Below are 23313 nucleotides of genomic sequence, written 5' to 3'. Positions count from 1 at the left end.
GAAATGACTTAACATTACATCATGATGTCAGGTATGTAGTCGACAGGCATTAGAGACAAACATACAGACCTCCTCTGATAACATAATGAACATTAATTTGAACAAAGATGTGACTAGCTTTACCAGGATAATTTGAGTGAACTCTACACCATATGTTCCTTAATATAAGACGTTTTCGCAGTTCAATTTAAAGTACCCAAACGTCTAGTATTTAGAAAAACAGGTAGTAGTTTTCTTGAGCACATATCTGGGAAAGCTTGCTAGACTTTATATATGCCCATACGCTAATGCAACACCATTCGAATAATACAAATATAGACTAATCCAGTGGCTAGTGCAATAGTAGAGTAGTTATTTTATTACAGGGTACAGTACAATGGTTTTACTGAACAGATTTCCATAAGCTCTAGCACTGGAAGATTTCTATAAGAATTAACAATACAAAATGTAAAGGTAACAAGTTTCAGCGTTGGTGTAGTAGTTGTGCAAGAGCATTAAACCAAATACTAAAGTCTGAAGGTAACTAGCATTATTAACTAATGACAGTATAAAAAAATTGCAAACCATGTACCTTCAAGGTAAATATTATTAACTATCTCGAGGTATGTAATCTATAAGAATTAACAGTGCAGAAATCTGAAGGTAGTAACAAGATTCATCGTTGGTATACTGGCTGTGCAACAACATTAGAATGCCTTAGCTGAAAAATCTTTAATACATCCACAATCAACAGCTAACCCTGAAATAATCCACTGACATTAAATGGCACTGCTTAAATTTATCGGTGGCATTAGACTGGGTGCGTCATTAGTTAAATGTGGCATCACTTTAGCAGTAGCATTGCTTGACTTGACTACTCGCATTATACTAACAGCTAAAAAGTGGCAATAATAGCATGGGAGGCCCATTCGGACAGTGGGCGCACCAGTACGATGTACCTCCATGGATGCATAGAGTGGTGAGGGAGGTATGGTTGCCCAGAGCAATAAATATCCAAGCAGCATATGTGGATTACGTCCCATTTTTGTTCTCTTTAGCTACTGATTTTCCCCTTTTCAACCTAGATGCTGGTTCGATGCCTAGTCTCTTGGATAATACAGTCTCCCTTCCTTTCCTTATTCAACCCAGACATGGATTTGTCTGCATGAAGTACGGTTTCCTTTAATAGTGCAAGTTAAGGTTTTCGTCTACGTGACCAGCAGAGCAAAGGATAGCAAATTTGGAAGATGGTGGAGTGGAAAAAGATCCACATGCAGCAACGCGGCAGATGGGGCAATAGAACAAGGGTATGGTTCGAAAAGAGGTAGCATACCTGAGGGTCAGCGGGAAGTGGCTTCGCTCATGGTCATCGTCCTCCGGACACACTACAACAGCGAGCTTGGGGAAGGAGGTCATCCCGCGCGGGCGCTAGGTCTGAGAGGACGGCCTTGTCGTCAGTGCGTGACCTTGCTCGCCGACGACGAGTGCATCAACGCTGAATGTCCTTTTCTTCCCCGATGGATCTGTGACCACCGGTGAGGAGGGAGAGAGAGAGGTCGTCTTTTTAGATCTAGAGAGAGGGTAATAGTGTGAGAAGCAAGTGGGCAGCCCTTAGCAAGAAAGCGTTGAAGCTCCAGCCTATATATCTTTTTTATACTACTAGTACTAGAGGTGTAGTGGTAGAATAGTTCATATTTTCTTTGCATACAGTACCAGTTAGTCGTGCTTCAAAACTGAATGGCACGCCATTAAAAAAAGGTCAATCACTAACGCGGCACCTTGGGCCAACGCGGCCAGATCGCATTTTGCACGAGAAATTACAAACCATGTTTCGTTGACATGTGGTCCCGTTCCCATATGTTAGTGAGACGATGACGAGTCCTTTTGTACAATTTCCGAACAGACTTCTATATAGGCCGGGGCGCCTCTTTGTGTACCATGGAAACCGTCCACCGACTCCTTGCCTTTCCCTCTCGATTTGGAACTACTGTTGCACGCTCTTCCTACCTCCTCCATTTTCCTTCACCCTTCATTCTGCCATTGTTAGATCGTCTTCTCCATGGAGGGAACACGCCGGAAACGACCCCGTTATTCTTGCCCCAATCTGAAAGATGACGTGGTGGAGGAAATCATTGCTCGGTGCGACGTCATCACCTCGGCTAGCATGGCAGGTTTGTTCAAGACCATTCTCCACTCAACTAATAACATCATTACAAGGAACCCAAGGGTCCAGGAGCGGTTTGATCTCCCCTATATTCTTCACCGTGAACCCGCTCACTGGCGCGCGGACGACACAGGCCTCGCCTTGTGCAAGTTGATGCCGCTTGATAATGATACGTGTGATGTTAACATGCCATCGCTTGAGGGTAAGGCTTGGGCAGGCGCAAATGGAGATTGGGTTGTTTATATTGGGTACAACTGTGACTGGGAACTTGTGAATGTGTACACTTGTCACCGGGTTCCACCTCCAAAAATCTCAGACTCGTCTACAGAAGATAGCAATTTGTCGAGTTCCCGACCGCTCTTGGTGTTATAGGAATGCTTGTATTGTCGTCATCTTCGACAAGCTTGTTGTCATCCTTCATGGTTCGACTGGATGGATATTGCTCAAAAATCAGTTTCTATACATGGATGAGTACTGTGATGCAATTCAATACGAGGGTCTTGTGTTTGCTGCCACCACTCGTGGCACTGTTTTTGCATGGAATCCTTATGCTTTCGGTATGTTTGTCTTCCACTGTAATTATAATTGTTTCATCCACATGCATGCGGGTTAGCTAGTTTCCCTTTACTAATTAACCTTCTTGTCTTTCCAAGGTCCTATGAACATTCCACCACCTATATTTGATAAAATTTGTAACCAAGGGGGAGATGACAATGATGATGAACACGGGCATGGGGACCCATATACTCAGTGGTGCGTGGCAACTTATTCCGATGCATCACCTCTTCTAGTCTGTATACAGGGCACTGCTGATGTTACTAAGGAAGCAGGTGTTGTCTCCCATGGTCGCTGAGGGAGTCCTGGATTAGGGGGTGTTCGGGTAGCCGGACTATACCTTCAGCCGGACTCCTGGACTATGAAGATACAAGATTGAAGACTTCGTCCCGTGTCCGGATGGGACTTTCCTTGGCGTGGAAGACAAGCTTGGCGATGCGGATATTCAAGATCTCCTACCATTGTAACCGACTCTATGTAACCCTAACCCTATCCGGTGTCTATATAAACCGGAGGGTTGTAGTCCGTAGGCAATCAACTCCATATACAACAATCATACCATAGGCTAGCTTCTAGGGTTTAGCCTCCTTGATCTCGTGGTAGATCTACTCTTGTACTACCCATATCATCAATATTAATCAAGTAGGACGTAGGGTTTTACCTCCATCAAGAGGGACTGAACCTGGGTAAAACATCGTGTTCCCTGCCTCCTGTTACCATCCGGCCTAGACGCACAGTTCGGGACCCACTACCCGAGATCCGCCGGTTTGACACCGACTTTGGTGCTTTCATTGAGAGTTCCTCTGTGTCGTCGCCTTTAGGCCCGATGGCTCCTTTGATCATCAACAACGATACGGTCCAGGGTGAGACTTTTCTCCCCGGACAGATCTTCGTCTTCGGCGGCTTCGCTCTACGGGCCAATTTGCTCGGCCACTTGGAGCAGATCGAAAGCTACGCCCCTGGCCATCAAGTCAGGTTTGGAAGCTTAAAGTACACGGCTGACATCCGCGGAGACTTGATCTTCGACGGGCTCGAGCCACGGCCAAGCGTGCCGCACTATCTCGAGGGGCATGATCTAGCTCTTCCCCCGGACAGTGTCCTGGAGGCCGCACACGCATCGGCTCCGACCCCTAACTCGGAGCCTATTGCACCAATTGAGGATGAACGGTTGGACGTCACCTCGGGGGCTGCGATCCCAAAAGCGATCGAGCCGAACGCTATCCCCGCACTCTGCACGACCCGTGACTCCGAGGATCCGGACTCCTCCCCGGACTCCGAACCCCCCGTGCCCCTGCCAATCGAATCCGATTGGGCGCCGATAATGGAGTTCACCACCGCAGACATCTTTCAGCACTCGCCTTGTGGCGATATCCTGAACTCTCTCAAGACTCTCTCCTTATCAGGAGAGCCCTGGCCGAACTATGGTCAGCGAGGATGGGATACGGACGATGAAAAAATTCAAAGCCCACCCACCACCCACTTGGTAGCCACTGTCGACAATTTAAACGACGTGCTCAACTTCGACTCCGGAGACATCGACAGCATGGATGACGATGCAGGAGATACCGACGAACCAACGCCCATAGGGCATTGGACAGCCACCTCATCTCACTATGTGTACATGGTGGATACCCCTAAAGGAAGCGACAATGAGGAAAAAGGGGATGGGACGGGAGATCGAGCCCTCGAAAAGCAATCAAAGCATCGGCGTAAACACCGACCCAAGCCCCGCCTCAACAAAAACCCAGCCATAGAGCAGGACGAGCCGGTAGACGACGAGCAGGCCTTAGAGCAACCGTCCGAACAGGGCAACATGGATAGAGAAACCGAACATCCCTCCTCCGACGAAAACGGCATTCCGGACGACCTCACGCCGAATAAACCTATGGAGCAGAAGAACCTCCACGAGAGGCTCGTTGCAACTGCATGCAGCCTAAAGAAGCAGAAGCGGAAGCTAAAAACAGCGGAAGACGCACTCCGGATTAGATGGAGCAAAATAATCAACACCACAGATAAGTACGGCGACAGTCGCCGCACTAAAAGCTATCCGAAAAGAAAGCTACTGCTTGAATTCGACGAAGAGGCCCTAGAGCCCTCGCATTCAAAAAATGCAAAAGCCACACGGTCGGATAGACGACCCCATAAAGCGGCAAGCGGCGCCGCACCTAAATCGGCATGCGACCCACCTAAGGATTCGCATCATGGCCCAGTCAGGTCCATTTATGGGCCAAGAAAGCAAGCTCTCGTAAGCAACACTATGAAGCCATCATCAGAATCTGGCACACCCAAATACAGGGGCGCCGCACACCCCCTATGTTTCACCGATGAGGTCCTAGACTATGAATTCCCAGAGGGATTCAAACCCGTAAACATAGAGGCATATGATGGAACAACAGACCCTGGAGTCTGGATCGAGGATTATATCCTCCACATACACATGGCTAGAGGAGATGATCTCCACGCCATAAAATATCTACCCCTTAAGCTTAAAGGGCCAGCCCAGCATTGGCTTAAAAGCCTTCCCGAAAACACAATTGGAAGCTGGGAAGAGCTCGAGGATGCTTTCCGAGCAAACTTTCAAGGGACCTATGTCCGCCCTCCGGATGCAGACGATCTTAGTCACATAACTCAACAACCCGGAGAATCAGCTCGGCAGTTCTGGAATAGATTCCTCACTAAAAAGAATCAGATAGTCGACTGTCCGGACGCTGAAGCCTTAGCAGCTTTCAGGCATAACGTCCGAGACGAATGGCTCGCCAGACACCTCGGCCAAGAACAATGGCCGCACTAACAAGCCTCATGACCCGCTTTTGTGCAGGGGAGGACAGCTGGTTGGCAAGGTGCAGCCCCAGCGACCCAAGTACATCCAAAACTAGGGATGGAAAAGGAAAACCGTGACACAACAAGGACCGTCGCTGGACTAAGGACAAAAGTCGGAAGAGCACGACAGTCAATGCCGGATTCAAAGGCTCACGACAAAATCAGGAAAAATCGCCCCCCAGGATAACAGGGACGATCCATCCAACCTAAGTAAAATCCTGGACAGGATATGTCAAATACACAATACTCCCGGGAAGCCTGCTAACCATACCCACAGAGACTGTTGGGTTTTCAAACAATCCGGTAGACTCAATGCCGAACACAAGGGGCTCGACACACCAAGCGACGACGAGGACGAACCCCAAAAGCAGAGCACCAGGAAACAAAAGAACTTCCCACAAGAAGTAAAAACAGTGAACTCACTTCACATAACAAAACGTGCAGCGCCAGTAAAGGTATGCACCACACGCCCCAAAGGGTCCTGCCACTGGTTGTCAAAACCGATCATCTTCGATCAGCTAGATTATTCTAGGAATATCAAGAATGTAGGCTGGACTGCCTTGATACTCGATCCAATAATTGGCGGACTCCAGTTTTCAAATGTCCTTATGGACGGCGGCAGTGGACTAAACCTGATATATCAGGATACAATCCAGCACATGGGAATAAACCCAGCAAGAATCCACCGCAGTAAAACCTCCTTTCAAGGGGTAATACCTGGTCTGGACACCCATTGTATGGGTTTTCTCCGGCTCGAAGTCATATTCGGCTCTGCCGATAACCTCCGCCGCGAAAAGCTGACCGTCCATATCGTCCCGTTCTCAAGTCGCTTTCAAGCACTACTGGGACGTGAAGCTTTCGCTCGCTTTAACGCAATACCACACTATGCATCTCTTACGCTTAAGATGCCCGGTCCATGAGGCATCATCTCTTTGAAGGGGAAGCACTAAAGTGCACCTCCCCAAGCGGAGGACTGTGCGGCCGCTTTGACAGCCCCACAGCAAAATGGCCTCACCGGCTAAAAGAAACTTCGAAATAGGTCATTCAAGACCACGAACGCGGATGGACAAGTTCGGTGCAAAATCATCATTGATGCAGGCCTAGAAGCCATATACCCCCGCACTAGGGGCTCCACGCATATACAATAAGAGACAATAAAGCTCAATCTTATATATCTTACTTTATACTTTGCTTATTTTAAACTTTTTTCGGCACAACCCGTTTTCTACTCAGTTCCTCTCTTTTACAGATGAATGTCGTGCGGCGCCCGTCCAGGACACGGCACAACGGAGACATAGGTGCAAACGTGTAGTAGGGACCCGTCCTAAAGGATTCTTTTTAGATTAAGACCCTGCGTAAACCTTTTTTACTGTCTCTTGTTGCTACACATCCCCTGGTTTTTTCTTTCTGATATAACCAAGGAGGAGGCTGGCGTCTTGGCATGTGGACACATCAGAATTTTTGCACGTACCTGGACACTAGGGGCTTTTTTAATAAAGAGTGTTGTTTCGCCCGCACTCATAAAGACCGAACACCTTAGGGAGTGTTCGGCGTCGTGAGTTTTGGCATTATATGCATCAGCTCTGAATCATGTCTTTGGTCAAATGTTAGGTTGCTCGGCTCCTGAGTTCGGCTACCTTATGTTCCGCTCTATCGGCTAAGGTAGCACTAGGAGAACTACTGCGATTGTGCCCCCGGTTCGGCCGGGCGAGCACCTCAGTAGAGAAAGCCGAAAACTGACTGTCATGATGTAGCGTGAGACTGGTCAGCCACTCGATGACCTATCGGAATCTATCGGATTCCTCCGCTTTAACGAAGGGCCGCTTCCCGGTCAGGCACATACGCGCCCCGAATTCGGACGAGCGCAGTTGCCACCAAGGAGCTACCTAAAGAGTCTCATTGTCAAACTCCTATGGCTAAGTGAAAGTGTTAAAGCATTATAGTCCGGTTGCCTGGCCCGCTGTGCTATCACCTCCTTTGTAGGACCAAGACGTTGGGTTAAGTGTGAAAATGCGTCTTCTGCGAGCACCCCCGCACTATGTGTGTGGGGGCTGAAGCCAACGACTGCCATCTTTCAGATTCTATATATATATATATCTTAAAACGGCCGCACAGGAGGTGTTCCCAATACTTGGAGGCAAAAGTATAAAAAAGGCCACTACAGTTTATCAAAATATTACTTTATAAATACATATGCTATCATAACATAGCATCTTTCGGGCACTGCGTCTCTATTACATGAGCGCCTTCAAGAACTCCTGAAAATAGTGCTCGGAGGGTACTCAGCTTTTGTCCGAATCTCGGGACGCAACAACGGTGGTCTCCATCTCTGCCCAGTATGTCTTAACACGGGCAAGAGCCATCCTAGCGCCCTCTATGCATGCTGACCTCTTCATTGCATTTATACGCGGCACCGCGTCAAGGAATTGCTGCACCAAGCCGAAATAACTCTTCGGCTCCGATCTCCCCGGCCACAGGTGACCCATGACATACTTCATGGCGAGTCCAGACAACCTATTCAATTCGGCCCATTGAGCCAAACAATCATCCACTACCAGTGGACGCTCTGGATTGTGAAACTGCGACCAGAAAAGCTTTTCCACTTCGCGATCTTTCTGATCTTGAAAGTGTTCGGTCGCATCAGCAGCACTCGCTGCCAAGTCCAGATAGGTATCCTCCACACTCCACATCCGGTCCAACGGAGCAAACTTCGGATCACAAAATTTCCTTCGGAGCATAAAGGGCTTTCCAGCCGCAATCTGTTCGGCCTGACGCAGCTCCTCCTTCGCAGCTCTCATCGCAGAGCGCGCGTCCTTGGTATTGGCAACGACCTTCTCTAAGTCCGTCTGTTTCGCCTGGTCTTCTTTTTCAAGAAGTCTGCAACGGTCGGTAGCACTTTTTAACTTTTCGGCCATCTCGGCCATCTCCTCCTTGCTTCGGCAATGAGCAGCCTGTTCGGCTCTCAGCTCTTCAAGGGCCTTCTCCGCAGCCGCATCGCTTTTTCTGGCTTGCTCCTTAGCTCGGGCAAGTTCTGCCCTAAGATTCTCCACGGCGGTCGTACCATCTGCGTCGAGCACACACATTGTAAGACACTGGCATGAAGCTCCTCTTACCTGATGCTGCCCGAAGAATTACATACCTTGAGACTCATCAAGCCGCTTGTTGACAAGCGCGATGTCGGCATCTGCCATGTCCAGTTGCCGCTTTAGTTCGGCCACATCATCAGTTCGGCTTGATTCCGGACACCTCGCCACCTACATTCAAAGGCGACATCTTAGACTTGGGATTATGATCCTCTGCGTGCTGTCATTTCTTGACAACGCGCAGAGTCTCAGGGGCTACTATCTACACAGGGCGCACCTTACTTATGCGCAACTCACAAAAGTGTACATTATCTAACGTACCTCAAAACACGTCAGTAAACTTTTGACGGCCTCATGCAATCCGCTTTCTGCGGATGAAATCCTTTCAATCACCATGCCCATCAATGCACAATGCTCCTCTGAGATGGAAGCTCGCCCCAACAGAATCTTTAGCTCCTCCGGCCGAGCACCAGACGGTGCCGGACTTGTCCTATGGCCTCTTTTGAAGGCCGGATGCGGAGAGCCTTGGGGGGCCACATAGCTATCTTCCGCCCCTGCCGGATTCAGAGAAACCCTCCGCGACGACACCTCAGGGTCGCCCGCCTCGCTAGGCGGTATGGCAGGGGGAGGCGTCCCGCTCTCCATCATCTCCGGAAGAAGATCCCCCGAAGACGAGCTTTGCTGAGAAGTGCTGAGGTCCGAGCTACATGGTAAAATTTCGGTTAATCTTCTCAAATATAAATCAAGGATTTCTCTCATCCCTCAAAAGTAAAACCTCTCTCTACTTACGGCTCACTGGAGGGCTGATCCCTTTGAGGGCGTAGTTCGGCCGAGGAACTCCCCGGCGTCGGACCCTCTAACGAGGATTTTCTCCCCCGCTTCGGGGCCATGGTCTCCGGGTCGTCAGAGGCGGCCCTCTTCTTCCCCTTGGGAGAGGAATTGTCGGTTCCTCCCTTCGGAGCAGCCTCCTTCGAGGAGGCCATAGTTCCCTTGTCCTTCCCCTTACTTCCCTCCAAAGGCATTATCTTCAACATGCTGACAAGCACGGGATCCGGCCTGGTTTCGGGAAGGGGAGCCGGACACCTGATCAACTTTGCCTTCACTATCCACTCCTGTTTAAAAGGACAGCTCCTTTAGGGGCAAGTTTATGACGATTATATGGATAGTAGGTCCGGGCACAAGGTTACTTACTTCGGTATCCGGGCGATTGCAGCTTAGGCCTGCGTCCTGGTCAAATCCGGACACATCATTTGTGATCCGAAGAACAGTTTATACATCTCCACGGGCGTTGCGCCCATAAAATGATGGAGAGCTCGTGGTCCCTCCGGATTAAACTCCCACAGATGAAGGGAGCGACATTTGCCGGCCAGTTTCGGCGAATCAGCATGACCTGCGTCACCTTGACTAGGTTGAGGTCTCTTTCTAAGAGATCCCTGATGCGGCCCTACAACAAGGGCACGTCTTTGGATAACCCCCAATCTAATCCTTTGTTGACCCATGACGCTAGCCGTGATGGGGGACCCGAGCGAAAGGCAGGAGGCGCCGCCCACTTGGCGCTCCTTGGAGCGGTGATATAGAACCATTCTCATTTCCACAAGCCGAGCTCCTCTTGAAAGGAGCCCTCCGGCCATGGAGCATCAGCATTCTTACTTATGACATCGCCTCCGCACTCTACGTGCCGTCCCTCGATCATCTTCGGCTCCACTCCAAAAGTCTTGAGCCATAATCCGAAGTGAGGAGTAACACGGAGGAATGCTTCGCACACAACAATGAATGAGGAAATGTGGAGGATGGACTCCGGAGCTAAGTCATGAAATTCCAGCCCGTAATAAAACAGCAGCCCCCTCACGAAGAGATCCATCGGGAAGCCTAACCCCTGAAGGAAGTGAGACATGAACACTATGCTCTCACCGGGCTGGGGACTGGGAATAGCCTGCCTTTGAGCAGGCAACCTATGCGAAATTTCGGCGGTCAAGAACTTAGCCTCTCTCAACTTTAGCACGTCCTCCTTCGTGATGGAGGAGGGCATCCATCGCCCTTGAAGGTCGGAACCGGACATTGTCGAAGGTCTGAGGCGCCCGGAATCTGAAGCCTAGGGTGTTGGAACTCGAGGCGACGGGCGAACTTGTTTTGGGATTGGAGAAAAGGAGTAAGGCCCTGGTCCCTTTATAAAAGGTTGAATACCAGGAGCCCTCCTCGTAACCGTTTGGGACTCGCCTTTAATCAAGAAAACATGCTAACGGGCATGATTGGGTTACCCACGTCTGTATTGATGAGAATCCCGTAAAGGGGGTACACGATCTCTGCTTTGACAAGACGTGCCAAGGAAACCGCCTCGCAAAACATGCTGAGGTGGAAAAGTAAAAACGATTCGAGTAAAGGACTTGGCTGTAGTGTGATGACGCACTGCGGAATACGTCAGCAGATTTGATTTTTGTTAATATTATTCTCTCTATGGCAATATGTGGAAGCTTATTTTGCAGAGCCGGACACTACTCTTAGTGTTTACAATCTTCTATGAAGGACTTGGAGGAGGAACCCACCTTGCAATGCCGAAGACAATTTGCGTGCCGGACTCGTCGTCATTGAAGCCTGGTTCAGGGGCTACTAAGGGAGTCCTGGATTAGGGGGTGTTCGGGTAGCCGGACAATACCTTCAGCCGGACTCCTGGACTATGAAGATACAAGATTGAAGACTTCGTCCCGTGTCCGGATGGGACTTTCCTTGGCGTGGAAGGCAAGCTTGGCGATGCGGATATTCAAGATCTCCTACCATTGTAACCGACTCTGTGTAACCCTAACCCTATCCGGTGTCTATATAAACCGGAGGGTTGTAGTCCATAGCCAATCAACTCCATATACAACAATCATACCATAGGCTAGCTTCTAGGGTTTAGCCTCCTTGATCTCGTGGTAGATCTACTCTTGTACTACCCATATCATCAATATTAATCAAGCAGGATGTAGGGTTTTACCTCCATCAAGAGGGCCCGAACCTGGGTAAAACATCGTGTTCCCTGCCTCCTGTTACCATCCGGCCTAGACGCACAGTTTGGGACCCACTACCCGAGATCCGCCGGTTTTGACACCGACAGTCGCACTCTTCGGACCTATTCCAACATACCTTGCAGGGTATTCGGGATAGATACGACTGTGCTAGCGCCAACACCTTCTCCCTGGTTTAGTATTGATACTGTTGGAGGAAACTCGCTCTTCCTTGGACAAAACTATCCACTCATGGTGAAAGGCGATCCAACTGCTGTTGACACAACGTTACTACCATTTATGAGAAGCAGATGTATATATACCTCGTACATTCTATGGTTCCCTACCGTGGCTATCACAATATGTGTCCTAACATAGGCCGCTTCAGCCAGGATGATCAGTCCTGCATTGGTCTCGAGATTGACAGTAGCTTCCCCTTCGCAAAGAATCACTTCTCGTTCAAAGCAAGCATTTCCAACACCGATGATTGGTTGAGCTGAAGTTCATTTCATTGCTTATTTGTTGTGTGATTAAAACTTTAGTATTTACTAGAATGTATCGTCATTGCCGTTGTGGGTTCACGACCTGTTGTATGTAATAAAATGATATGCCTGTGATAAACTTACTAAATTTATGAATGGCTTTCGAGTCGCTTCTCTGAGTGGGTGCTGCGACGAGGCAAAAAATATTTTCTGAATACATAATTGTACGTGCATTGCAACAGGTTATTGGATGAGTCCAATCAACAATAGTACTACTACTATTTGTACTAGCTTCACATGCTTCGCGCGTCGGGTGGGTATGTTTACTGTAGTAGTGAATCCCATCATCCTAGGTCCTCGGATGAGTCCAGTAGAAATTGCATTCTGATGTTTGGGTTCAAACTTCCAAAACTGTTGCACTATCTCTATGTCTATGTATACGTAATACAAAAAGGTTTTAAACTTGAGACCAGCCACCCACCCTCACAAAGAACACTTTTTAACCTAGCACAGACTCTAGGAAATTTGGCCATAGTGTGAGGTGGGCCATATGTTAATGTGTTCGCTGTACATAGCAGCACCTCGAATCCTCGATATATAGTAGGGTGGCATGGCCAGATCAAGCATTCACGCCCAGGAGTACGACACACGCCACCAGCATGACCTCCATCTGACACCATATTTCTTGGAGTCCGTGCTACAACTATCTCTTCAACCTCGTTGTTTCTCTAACTCAGCCATCGCGCCGCGGGCGAGGTGGGGGCTTGCTGATACTAGTCGGTTTCCTCAACTGCAGTCCCACTTGTAAGGCCAACTCCAACGCACGACCCCTAACGTACCTCCGTTTTGCCCAGATTCTGTCTGTTTGGGTAGGGCAGTGGGGTAGTGTCCGGGCCATTTCTTAGATGCGGTGGCCGTGCGCCCAACGCCGCAGACACATCCCGGCCGTGTACATTTTTCTTTGCAAACACATCTTCTTTTTCATCATTGATTTTTGGTACATGGAAATACATCACCAAAATTTGACTAGAAAAGCAAGACCAAAGAAAACAAGAACCACAAGAATACATTTTAGAAGATATCCAACTTCGATAACTGCTCCTATAAGTTGGATTAGTGCCTTCTCGATGCATTCATTATTGATCTGCGGAGGCTCCATCTTGCGTGCTTCTTTCTACTTCGAGTGTAAAGAAGTAGACGTTGCTTCCTCGCATCTAGTCTCATGTCTAGCCTCTATTCTGTCAACAAGTGCACTAGTCTCGTCTATAGTCTCTATGCTAGCTAAAAGTGCTACACCATCTATTAAGTTGCGCTCTATCAATATATCGATGTATTCTTCTTCCCAATACCAAAACTTGCATCCATTCTACACAATAAAATTTTAAGTTAGCACAACAAGTCTAATCCGAGAGCACATACCCCATCGGTTGAGCACTTGATGAACACCCATCCGAGATGTTCCAGCATTGTAGACACGCGGCGCAAGACCTTCTTTGGGCAGTCGTCGCATGTAATGAGTGGCAACGGTGCACCGATGAGCTTTTGGGCCAGCACCGAGCCCGGTCGATGATACGTCTCCGTCGTATCTATAATTTTTGATTGTTCCATGCCAATATTAGTCAACTTTCATACACTTTTTGGCAACTTTTTATATTATTTTTGGGACAAACATATTGATCCAGTGCCCAGTGCCAGTTCCAGTCTGTTGCATGTTTTTGGTTTCGCGGAATATCCATATCAAACGGAGTCCAAACGGGATAAAAATGGACGGGGCTTATTTTTGGAAAATATGGAAAATTTAGAAGGAAAATCAACGTGAACCAGTGTCTGAGGTGGTCACGAGGCAGGGGGGCGCCCCCCGTAGGGCGCGCCCCTACCCTCGTGAGCCCACCGTAAGGCGGTTGACGCTCTTCTTTTGCCGCAAGAAAGCTAATATTCGGAAAAAATCACGGCAAAGGTTTCAGGCCAACCGGAGTTACGGATCTCCATATATATACGAAACTGTGAAACAGAGCCAGAAGAGAACGCAGAACCAGAGAGAAACAAAGAGATAGATCCAATCTTGGAGGGGCTCTCGCCCCTCCCATGCCATGGAGGCCAAGGACCAGAGGGGAAACCCTTCTCCCATCTAGGGAGGAGCTCAAGGAAGAAGAGGAAGAAGGGGCCCCTCTCCCCCTCTCCTCCGGTGGCGCCAGAACGCCGCCGTGGCCATCATCATCATCACCGCGATCTTCACCAACACCTCCGCCATCTTCACCAACATCTCCATCACCTTCCCCCCTCTATCTACAGCGGTCCACTCTCCCGCAACCCGCTGTACCCTCTACTTGAACATGGTGCTTTATGCTTCATATTATTATCCAATGATGTGTTGCCATCCTATGATGTCTGAGTAGATTTTCGTTGTCCTATCGGTGGTTGATGAATTGCTATGATTGATTTAATTTGCTTGTGGTTATGTTGCTGTCCTTTGGTGCCCATCATATGAGCGCGCGCGTGGATCACTCCATAGGGTTAGTTGTATGTTGATAGGACTATGTATTGGAGGGCAAGAGTGACAGAAGCTTCAACCTAGCATAGAAATTGATGCATACGGGATTGAAGGGGGAACAATATATCTTAATGCTATGGTTGGGTTTTACCTTAATGAACATGAGTAGTTGCGGATGCTTGCTAATAGTTCCAATCATAAGTGCATAGAATTCCTAGTCAGGGATGACATGCTAGCAGTGGCCTCTCCCACATAATACTTGCTATCGGTCTAGTAAAGTAGTCAATTGCTTAGGGGCAATTTCGCAACTCCTACCACCACTTTTCCACACTCGCTATATTTACTTTATTGTTTCTTTATCTAAACAGCCCCTACTTTTTATTTACGTACTCTTTATTATCTTGCAAACCTATCCAACAACACCTACAAAGTACTTCTAGTTTCATACTTGTTCTAGGTAAAGCGAACGTCAAGCGTGCATAGAGTTGTATCGGTGGTCGATAGAACTTGAGAGAATATTTGTTCTACCTTTAGCTCCTCGTTGGGTTCGACACTCTTACTTATCGAAAACTGTTGCGATCCCCTATACTTGTGGGTTATCAAGACCTTTTTTCTGGCGCCGTTGTCGGGGAGCAATAGCGTGGGGTGAATATTCTCGTGTGTGCTTGTTTGCTTTATCACTAAGTAATTTTTATTTGCTGTCCTTAGTTGTTTTCTACCTTGAGTTATGGGTAGGAAACGCAAAATACCAAAAAAAATTGTTGTACCTACTGAACCAATGGTTGAAGAACCACTCAAAATCTATCACACTGCTGAAGCTTTTTACTTGGATCATCTTCAATACCTTTGTGCTCGTGCCGAAACCCCAACTAGCTTAGTTGAGGGCAAATCTTTAGATGAGCATGCTTGTTATGTGCGACACCGTATATCTGAAAAAAGGAAATTATTATGGAGTCAAATTCAACATTTGCAATGCTATGCTTGGAATTTATGTGAATTATATGATTTTACTTGTTGTTCTGAAAACCCTAAGAAACACCTTCCCTACCAATGTGAGTTTATTTATAATGGAATCTTATCTTCTTATGCTAAAGGTGTTTATAGTTACTATGATATTCAACAAATTGAAGAATTTGTTGCTTTTGAGGGTGCTTATGAAATTGCTTCTTTGATTGAAAAGTATGATGCTACTTTTCACAAATCTGAAAAAATTGCTATACTTAAATATTGCTATGATAATTATGCTTCTAATACCTATGTTAAATAATATATTTAGGAATACTCTGCTGTCCAAGAAGAGACTAATATTTTGCAGGAGTCTATGGAAGAAGAAATTGATGAAACTGTGAGCTCATTGGATGAAAAAGATGACGAGGAGAGCAAAGAACAAAAGGAGGAAGAGCGGATTGATCACCCATGCCCACCTTCTAATGAGAGTAACCCTTCAACTCATACATTGTTTAATTCCCCTTCGTGCTTACCAAAGGATGATTGCTATGATGACCGTTATGATTCCGTTGATTCTTTTGAAATATCCCTTTTTGATGATGCTTGCTATGCTTATGGTCAAGATGCCAATATGAATTATGCTTATGGAGATGAACTTGCTATAGTTCCTTATGTTAAACATGAAATTTTTGCTATTGCACCCACGGATGATAGTCCTATTATCTTTTTGAATTCTCCCGATTATACTATATCGGAGAAGTTTGCACTTATTAAGGATTATATTGATGGGTTGCCTTTTACCGTTGCACATGATGATTTCGATAAATATAATATGCATGTGCTTGCTTCTCCTACTTGCAATTATTATGAGAGAGGAACTATATCTCCACCTCTCTATGTTTCCAACATGATAAAATTGCAAGAAACTGTTTATACTATGCATTGGCCTTTACTAGGTGTGCATGAATTGTTCTTTTATGACATGCCGATGCATAGGAAGAGATTTAGACTTCGTGATTGCTTGATATATGTTGCTTTGTGCTCTCTACTAAATTACAAACATTGTTAATTAAAATTGGCTTTGATATACCTTGGGATCCGGGTGGATTCACTACTTGAGCAATATATGCCTAGCTTAATGGCTTTAAAGAAAGCGCTGCCAGGGAGACAACCCGGAAGTTTTAGAGAGTCATTTATTTCTGTTGAGTGCTTTCATATAGTTAAAAAACAACAAAAATAAAGAGGGGAACCCAAAACTTTTCAAAAAGGAAAGTGAAAGTGAGAAAGACAAGCACTGTTGAAGTGGGAGAGCTCCTTGAACTTTGTTCATGCTCACGGCAACTTTGTGAATCTTGATTACAGAAACTTTTCAATGAAAATAATTATCCCCTTGTACAATTACATTGTATTATAAAAATAATGTGCCAAGGTTTTCCTTTAGGATGTTTACGATGCCTGATGGTTTGTACGGTGCAGGACAGAAACTTTGTCTGTAGTGAGCGATTTTACATTTTTAGCTGGAACGTCAAATGGTTCTGATTCTTTTTGAACTGTCTTCCTATACAAATTGTTTACTTTTACTAATTTTGGTAGAATTTTTCATGTACCAGAAGTATGGTGAATGTTCAGATTATTACAGACTGTTCTGTTTTAGACAGATTCTGTTTTTGATGCATAGTTTGCTTGTTTTGATGAAACTATCGATTCATATCAGTGGATTAAGCCATGAAAAAATTATATTACAGTATACACAAGGAAAAAACAAAATATGAATTGGTTTGCAACAGTACTTAGAGTAGTGATTTGCTTTATTATACTAACGGATCTTACCGAGTTTTATGTTGAAGTTTTGTGTGGATGAAGTGTTCGATGATTGAGAAGGTCTCGATGTGAGAAGAAGAGAGGCAAGAGCTCAAGCTTGGGGATGCCCGAGGCACCCCAAGTAAATATTCAAGGAGACTCAAGCGTCTAAGCTTGGGGATGCTGGGGAGGCACCCCCTCTTTCTTCAACAAATATCGGTATGTTTTCGGGTTCGTTTCGTTCATGCGATATGTGCAAGTCTTGGAGCGTCTTTTGCGTTTAAGTTTTCATTTTTATTTTATGCACCATGCTGGTATGAGATAGTCTTGGTTGATTTATATAATGCTCTTTGCACTTCACTTATATCTTTTGAGTATGGCTTTATAGAATGCTTCATGTGCTTCGCTTATATCATTTGAAGTTTGGATTGCCTGTTTCTCTTTACATAGACAACTGCCATTTGTAGAATGCTCTTTTGCTTCACTTATATTTGTTAGAGCGTGGGCATATCTTTTGTAGAAAGAATTAAACTCTCTTGCTTCACTTATATCTATTTAGAGAGATGACAAGAACTGGTCATTCACATGGTTAGTCATAAAATCCTACATAAAACTTGTAGATCACTGAATATGATATGTTTGATTCCTTGCAATAGTTTTGCGATATAAAGATGGTAATATTAGAGTCATACTAGTGGGTAGTTGTGGATTGTAGAAATACTTGTGTTGAAGTTTGTGATTCCCGTAGCATGCACGTATGGTGAACCGTTATGTAACGAAGTCGGAGCATGATTTATTTATTGATTGTCTTCCTTATGAGTGGCGGTCGGGGACAAGCGATGGTCTTTTCCTACCAATCTATCCCCCTAGGAGCATGCACGTAGTACTTTGTTTCGATAGCCAATAGACTTTTGCAATAAGTATGTGAGTTCTTTATGACTAATGTTGAGTCCATGGATTATACACACTCTCATCCTTCCACCATTGCTAGCCTCTCTAGTACTGCGCAACTTTCGCCGGTATCATAAAGTCACCATATACCTTCCTCAAAACAGCCACCATACCTACCTATCATGGCATTTCCATAGCCATTCCGAGATATATTGCCATGCAACTTTCATCATCATCATATACATGACTTGAGCATTCATTGTCATATTGCTTTGCATGATCGTAAGATAGTTAGCATGATGTTTTCATGGCTTGTCTGTTTTTTGATGTCATTGCTACGCTAGATCATTGCACATCCCGGTACACCGCCGGAGGCATTCATATAGAGTCATATCTTTGTTCTAGATATCGAGTTGTAATATCGAGTTGTAAGTAAATAAAAGTGTGGTGATCATCATTATTAGAGCATTGCCCCAGTGAGGAAAGGATGATGGAGACTATGATTCCCCCACAAGTCGGGATGAGACTCCGGACAAAAAAATATAAAAAATAAAAAAAGAGAAAAGCCAAAAAAAGAGAAGGCCCCAAAAAAGGAGAAAAAAAGAGAAGAGAAAACAAAAAAAATGAGAAAAAGAGACACTACACCACGACACTTAAAGAAGCGTCAAACATTCTGTCGGTATATGTCACCTAAGGCGACACATTTTGTGTCGGCAAAGACCTTTCCCGACAAAAAGGTGCTGTTGCCTATAATCCTGCCGAGAAAGGTCTTCGCCGACAGACAAATCTACTCCGATAGAAAATATGATGGGATAGGTTAGGTCTATGCCGACAGACATTCTACACCGACAGACAATTCTATACCGACGGTCCATCTGACATTATGCTACGCCGACACACAATGCAACGTCCAAACTTTTGGCGACAAACTTGCTATCATGGTCTACATTTCAGCACAATTACGAACATGAAATTAATTTCATAATATTCATTTCATGTTCAGTACCCAATACATATACAAACAATTGCATTCTTATACTCATCACAAGATACCATTAATCAATGCATTTATTCAACATACATAGAAGATTCTAGTTTCTTCACTCAAGTTAAAACCAGTAAGGAGATACATAAGTCAACATTTAGGCAGTGGCCTATTGCACAATATGATGGCCAAGTTCCTAACACACCAGATGTTTGAACACTACTACAGTATATTATGGAAGAGACAAAGTCTTCAATCCCAAGCTGACATCAACTTCCATATGAACAAAATGAACAAAATGTGTCAACCATGTTATGAACAAGAGCGATCACCGCCTCACTGGAACATCTTAGATCAACTGGTTGACTTGGTACTTTCTTCACTTTGTCCCTACAAAAGAACTTGCATGTTTGAGCAATCTTAGAAAATGAGAATTTGTCCAAATTTGTGAGTTGCGGTTGATTCTAATGATATGAAAAGTAGAGGATGTACTACAAACAGGTTCCAAAAGATATCCTTATCAAAACATCAACAGAAGTTGGGTAGCACCTAGCATAGCATATGGCCAACTATAGAAATCTATGCACTCACCGATAACAAATCAAATCTGTTCTAAGGCATCAGGAATAAGGTTCTTATTGTTTTATGGATTTGCATAATAGAACTGTTGACTTCGACAGTATAAAAGAAGGAATGAACTATAGCAGCAGAACCTCCTGTGCAACTGAATTAGGCAGTCGTTCTATAGGCAGTTCAATTATATGTGGGCCATTATTTCTATCTTGAAATGGTTGAAGTCATCAGTCATCACTACCAAATAAATACACTAGGCATTGTTGCCGTCATTAAGTAGACATTTTTCTGAAGAGAAATCTACATCAAAAGTGACAACCGTTTGGATCGAAAAAAGAATGGCGAAGTCAGAAACTATTAAAGCACTCAAGGTGGGCATTTTTCTAGATTTACATACTTCAGAATGACACAGTTCTATTAAACTAACATTAATTTAAGAAAGCTTCCATTATACTCCCTCCATCCCAAAATAAGTGTCTTAAACTTGGTACAACTTTGTACTAACGCTAGTACAAAGTTGATACACTTATTTTGGGACGGGGGGAGTATGTATTATTCCTTGTTTTATGCCACCATTAAAAACAAACTGGAAGGTAGAGCCATCGCGAGCAAACAGACAAATTTGACTCTATTTAGCAAAACACTAAATCAGGAAAGGTGAAGCAACCTGGGAACTAAGATGATACTAATGTTTATGGGAAGGAAGATGTAGCTCCAGGGAGTAGCATAAAAACTTCAACTGGATGTGCAAATTAAACTTGCTCTGCATGTTATGGAGATAATCTCTTGGAGATAATCTCTCTATCATTTTCAAATTTCTTATGTCACATATTTTATGATTCTACACTAACTTAGTACTATCCTTCCGTTAGTTACTTTAAGCCACGCATAAATATAAAATCTCTCTTTCCTTCCGTTTTCATTATGCCTTCTTTTCCAAGACAAATGAGAATACAAGCTTTCTATCTTAATTGGAAAAACATCTGAGTCCTCCCCCGTGCAAGGACCAGCTTACACCATATCGCAGTACTAAATTGCGTGATTTGAAAGTGTTCATTCAGAAGTCTGCCAAGGTAGTGATGTCAAGTACCATGTGCCTTCGAGGGTTATTGGTCTTTTCTCTGAAGTTGCAAAAAATTGACTTCTTTTTAATTTTGCTGTAGGATTCAAAGTCACCTTATCATCAACTCAATATACTAAAGCACCTATGCTTCTGTAAACAATGAGTCAAAGTGTAATCCTATTTTGTGGTACTGAATGAATTAAGCTTCTCTCAAGAACAAACAGATACTAGCAGCTAGCCATCTTGCTGGAATAACACATAGTAGTGAAAGGGAACAACTGCAGAACTGATGAATCAACTCTTTTCCGCTACCTATCATAACAAACACTACAGAAATTAACACAATTTGATATTTATCTCTTCGATGCAAAACTAGAGGCACACCAAAAAATTCGAAGTTTGGCATCTCATGGGGGAAGTTGACGAGAATAATACCTAAACTCTGCAATGATGACTCTTGTCTTCTCCCATAGCTAATTTCCTACTTCCTCAGCATGTCTCATCTTTTCTACCAATGCTAAATTCCTTTTTAGTTCTATAAGAGCTTCCAGCTTCCTCCTATTTTCTGCTATATTCGCATGCCTCAATTGTTTGTAATATGCAGTGAGCTTGCTTCCTCCCCTTGTTCTCCTCATATTTTCACCTACAAATAACACATATTGTTGAACATGATGCTTAACAGACAACGGTGCAGTCTAACAATTTATACCCAGTAGCATTGTCAACTTTAAATTATTTTGTTGCCTCTAGCTGTGCGAGCCTAAATATAGATGTGAATATGAGCTCTAAAACTCTAGAAGTATTTGAGAATACCTTGACTATCCTCCAAGCCATCCTGTATGGGTTCGTAATTGGGAGCTTCAACATCTTCGTAGTCTGAACACAGGTTATGTCCTCCATTTCTATCTTCACATGTGCAGTTCATTGACTAGACAATAAAGTAGAAATATGTGTGAAACAATGTATTTCTCCCTATGCTAAAATCCTTCTTATTTCACGCCCTTTTAAGAGGAAGTGTTAAATGTAAACAAGGAAAGTATAGTACCTTTTTTTTTCTTGGGTGGCTGTGATAAGCTACCTACTTCCGCAATCTGCCTTCTGTTTTCTCCCAATGCTAAATTCTTTTTCAGATTTATAAGACCTCTCATCTTCCTCTTGTTTTCTGCAATATTTGCGGACCTCGATTGTTCATAATACCCAGGGAGTTCTCTTCCTCCTCTTTTACATGCCATATTTTCTGCTCCAAATAACAGGCATATCAAATAATTATAGACAGCACAATATGACATCCAACTAGGAATTATGATAGATTCTAGTGCTTTTGCAACTTAATTAAAGTGGTCGGATCAAGTGATAACCCGACATTCAGTTTACATATTCCCACTTGCTTTATGAAACATTGTCCTTTTATTATTTTATCATCAGGATGTAATTGACATATATAACTACAACTTGCGATTGACTGAAAGTACCGAATACCGAACCAACTCCACTGAATTTCAACTTACTGACAGATCCATCTGCAACCAAATATAGGAGGTGAGAAACAATTAACTGCTAACTTGAATCTATTAGTTTTGCTGACACACATTTGTGCTCAGGAAATCAATTAATATTGGACGAGACCTTGGCAATATTGTGTCCAGGCAAAACATATATCTGTAGTTATAGGCAATGTCTGTCTTATGAAGGAAAGGGCCATATTTTTGTACAAATATCAGTTTTACAGAGAAACTTCATATTTCAATTTCATAAATGCAGAATGATGTTGTTTCAGGCTTCACCCTAGACAAATCTTTCTTTCTGTAGTCTTTTGAATGCTTAGGCTTTTAAAGCACATATCTAACTGGGTTTTAAACACTAAAGAAATGTACAGGAAGTTACCTGTTGAGATCTGGAGGCGGCGCAAGGGGAATCAACCGGGAGAGGCATCGCCGTGGAGGAAGAAGAACAGTCGGTGGCACCTAAGCAGCAGTCGGCGCGACGGATCCTTGACGCTGGAAGGCGCTGCACGCTACTGCTCCTTGCCGGTGGACGATGCTGCTGCTACTCGGCGCGACGGACGGAGCTGCTGCTCCTTGATTGCTGGATAAGAGAAGGGAGGCCAGGCGCGCGGGGACCAGCGGGCGCGCGCTGGTTGGGGGCAACGACTTTGGAAGGGAGGCCGGCGACGCGGGAACCAGCGACGGCGCGAGCAGATCGACGGGCAGGTCCGTGGCGGCGGCGGCGGCGAATTAGGTTGAATGTGTGTGCCGTGACTCTGTGAGAAAAGTGGGATGTGGGGGGTGGGGGTATGAGATTTACCGGAATATGTTTGGGCCATCGCATTCTCTCGCGCCGCTTTCCGCTCGATAGTTTGGGCCTGTGCCGCGCAGCTGAAAATAAGTGGGCCAGTCTTGAACTACGCCGACACTTTTCCTGTGGTTAAGCATCAGCGACACATAATCCAAAGGCCATCAAAACATATGCCGACACATAGTACATTGATAAACTAT

The 23313-nt window shown here is 44.9% G+C and overlaps 1 long non-coding RNA gene across 4 annotated transcripts; it reads right to left on the bottom strand.

Moving 5' to 3' along the window:
- Window positions 1–19211: 19211 nt before the first annotated feature.
- LOC123151309 (uncharacterized) lies at window positions 19212–23111 on the bottom strand. 4 transcript variants are annotated; one of them, XR_006475618.1, is made up of 6 exons: window positions 22703–23109; window positions 22327–22338; window positions 21864–22055; window positions 21632–21746; window positions 21254–21461; window positions 19212–19572 (listed from the first exon to the last, which is right to left on the bottom strand). It is a non-coding gene; the product is annotated as an uncharacterized lncRNA (long non-coding RNA). The 4 variants fall into 4 exon arrangements; XR_006475617.1 differs by having other exon boundaries at window positions 21864–22338; window positions 22703–23111; XR_006475616.1 differs by lacking the exon at window positions 22327–22338 and having other exon boundaries at window positions 22703–23108.
- Between the last annotated feature and the right edge of the window lie 202 nt (window positions 23112–23313).

Source organism: Triticum aestivum, chromosome 7A (assembly GCF_018294505.1).
Source record: "Triticum aestivum cultivar Chinese Spring chromosome 7A, IWGSC CS RefSeq v2.1, whole genome shotgun sequence".
NCBI lineage: Eukaryota > Viridiplantae > Streptophyta > Magnoliopsida > Poales > Poaceae > Triticum > Triticum aestivum.
The sequence above is the reverse complement of the archived record's forward strand: the minus strand, read 5'-3'. Positions and strand labels throughout refer to the sequence as shown.